The sequence below is a fragment of the Myotis davidii genome, unplaced genomic scaffold (assembly GCF_000327345.1).
Source record: "Myotis davidii unplaced genomic scaffold, ASM32734v1 scaffold2574, whole genome shotgun sequence".
Taxonomy (NCBI): domain Eukaryota; kingdom Metazoa; phylum Chordata; class Mammalia; order Chiroptera; family Vespertilionidae; genus Myotis; species Myotis davidii.
The window spans coordinates 21,189-24,434 of NW_006285606.1; the positions used below are offsets into that span (position 1 = coordinate 21,189).

General features: G+C 41.6%; 1 long non-coding RNA gene across 1 annotated transcript in view; it reads left to right on the forward strand.

The window, feature by feature from the left end:
• LOC107181920 overlaps positions 1 to 2,728 on the forward strand; it is a 7,826-nt gene extending 5,098 nt beyond the window's left edge. The window contains exons 2-3 of the long non-coding RNA XR_001512629.1: positions 445 to 447; positions 2,606 to 2,728. This is a non-coding gene — a long non-coding RNA (uncharacterized LOC107181920). The remainder of the gene's footprint in view (positions 1 to 444; positions 448 to 2,605) is intronic.
• Positions 2,729 to 3,246: the final 518 nt, after the last annotated feature.

The following is a 3,246-nucleotide window of genomic DNA, read 5'->3' on the forward strand; positions in this document are numbered from 1 at the left end:
AGATGGCCTAGGGCCCTAGGCTAACCCAGTTAGGCCCCCTGGCTCCAAAGCCCTTTTCATGATGCCCTGCATGATGTCTCCTTCTAGTCCTTACTTTGGCACTAAAAAACAATATTGACAGCCCTGCCCAGTTTGGCCCAGTTTGGCTCAGTGGATTGAGTGTCGGCCTATGGACTGAAGGGTCCTGGGTTTGATTCAGGTCAAGGGCACATGCCTGGGTTGCAGGCTTGATCCCCAGTAGGAGGAGTGCAGGAGGCAGCCAATCAATGATTCTCTCTCATCACTGATGTTTCTATCTCTCTCCCTCTCTATTCCTCTCTGAAATCAATAAAATATATTTAAAATATGCCAGAGACCAATTCCAGCATGTAGAGCAGGGCTGACTCTGGGAATGGCTAAAGGCATTTCCCCAAACCTGAAAAGGGATTATTTCTTGGCTGCCAGACAGTTAAAGGGCATCTTAATCTACATGTTATTGCCTCCTACTGGCCAAACACCTGAACAGCCGTAGGCTAATTCTTTCATTCTGACAATGGACTCTGTACCAAACCATGATACTTTGAAGTGTATATCTCTGCCTTGCCTCAGGACAAATTGTGTTAATAAAAAGTATGGGGTCCTGGGGATGAGGAGAACCTAAGGCCTTAGACTTAAGACCTTAGAACTTAGCTCCTTTAGCTAAGGTCTGCTGACCCCCAAATGCCTTTCAAAATTATATCTCATCTCCGGACCCTTTATGAGTCTCTGGACTCTTATTTAACATCTACTCACAGCCTTCTCCAGATTCCTGAACCTTCTTGATGCTGGGACAAGAACCCTGGCAAAAATATATGTTTTTATTGATTTCAGAGAGAGGAAGAAAGAGACACATCAATGATGAGGAAGAATCATTAATCAGCTGCCTCTTGCATGCCCCCTACTTGGGATCGAGCCTCCATCCCAGGCATGTTCCCTGACCAGGAATTTAACATTGATTTCCTGGTTCATAGGTAGATGCTCAACCATTGAGCTACACCGGCCAGGTAGCTTTCACCTTTTGAAAGAATTATAGATTGGTCTATGCATTTAAATTTATCTACTTTTAATAGACAATTAGTAAAGGAAGCATTCTTTCCTGTTGTAAAAAACAATGTTATGTTATTGAGATAGCCTCAGAGAACAATCTTTTCATAGCAAGCTTCTGGGAGACAAAGAAATTAGATACCATAATTTACAAATAGGTGGCTGTATACTGGAAAAGACCCCTTCCAAAGGATTCTTTATAGCTAAGATTGGAAAGAACCATATCAGGTACTCTTAACTAGTCTGTGGGTTGCCCAAATTAAAAGAGTTGAATCTTGGATTTATGTTTTCCATTTAAAAAGTGCTCAGGACCAGATCGTGTGGCTTAGGTGGTTGAGCTTTGACCTATGAACCAGGAGGTTCATGGTTTAATTCCCGGTCAGGGCACATGCACGGGTTATGGGTTTGATTCCCAGTAGGCAGCTGATTACTGATTCTCTCTCATCATTGATGTTTCTCTCTCTCTCTCTCTCCCTTTCTATCTGAAATCAATAGGAATATATTTTTTAAAAAGTGCTCCTGCACCAAACTGTTGTATTGCCAACTAAAGAGTATTTTAAATTAAAATTTACTAAAAAGTGAAGCTGACGGCATCTGTTGTGGACAACAAACACAAGATTCCAGACCAGACCTGAATAATCTGCACCTGTGAATATTCCCCACGTCTTGCATGGTTCAGGGTTCAGGATCTGGAAGAGGGGCCACACACAAATGAAAGAGATGAGACAAGAAATAATAATTTGGAAATATTGGGGGCAAGGTGGGCAAGCCCAGTGCAAGAGAAAGGACTTACACTGGTGCCCAGGCCTCACTAACCTTTTATTCAATTTTGGATACACATCTAGCTCTTAGTCAGGCAGGTAATTGTGGTAACAGCCAGACTTTCTTAAAGGTCAGTAAATATTAGAAGGATTTACTCGAGACTCTTTGATCAGGAAATAGCTTGAGCTCCCATTGTCTGACTAGACAATCTGTGCATAACTCTGGCCCTTGCCATGGATTCAAAATTCACCAGCGTCCCTGGATCCTTGTTTGCACTTCTCTGATACTGAAGACAATGGGTGGCTTCCTGCATGCCTTTATTCTTCTTTTCTTATGTTAGCATTTTCCTATATTACAAATAATATGGGAGGCCAAACACTCACTATGATAATTATAATTTCCTTTCCCTCCCCTTAATTTCTGCCTGGAAGGACAGCTCCATTATTGTCACACCCCAACCATTTATGAAGTGCAAATAAGGATCCCGGAATGCTGCTGACCCTTGAACCCATGGCAAGGGCCTGAGTTATGCACCAATTGTCTAGTCCTGACAAAGGGGGCTCAAGCTATTTCCCGATGAAATAATCTTAGAGTAAATCCTTCTAATATTTACTGACCTTTAAGATATCCTGTCTGTTACTGCAATTACCTGACTAAGGGTTTTATGTTTAACCGAAGTTTAATAAAAGGCTGGTGAGGCCTGGGCACCAGTGGAAGTCCTTTCCCTTGAGTTGGACTTGCCCCCATGGCCCCCCAATATTTCCAAATTACACACATACAGCATCTGGCGCCTCAATGGGACATCTGGAAGAGTAGACTTTGCCTAGAGTGAAAAAATGAAGATTCACCTGCAAGGTGGGAAAGAATTCACCGTATAGGTGGGGAGATATTTCACCACATGCAAAAGCCCACGATCAGCTGCAGAAATCCCGATCTGTAAGTAGGGTGGGAACGTTTCCTTAGCCAGGCTAATGGAGCAGAATTTGGCTTAAAAAGTAAGAAAGTTTATTGTAGATTTTTGATTTGCATGCTTAAGGAATTAAAGTTTCAGAATGTAATCTCTTACAGATTTTGCATGTCATTATAAAACATAACCCTTGATTTCCTGAAGAAGGTACATTAGGTCTTGTATGTTGGGAAACAGCTGGTCAAAATTTGAAAAATGCTCAGCAGCAGGGAAAAATCTTGCCTCCAAACTGTTTCTCCTTGTGGAATATGGTATTTCATTTACTAGGGCCTTTTAAAGAGACTAAAGAGGATAAACCTGGCTGAATGCTCAAATAACTTATGAAATGTTGGCAAGGTTGGGACAATATAATGACATTCAAAATCAGCTAAATTATGTGCAGAAAGCTTATAAGTAAATTATACTTTGTGGTAAAGGTTTTCAGTGAAAATGTGTTGATGATAAAGGGCCAGTCA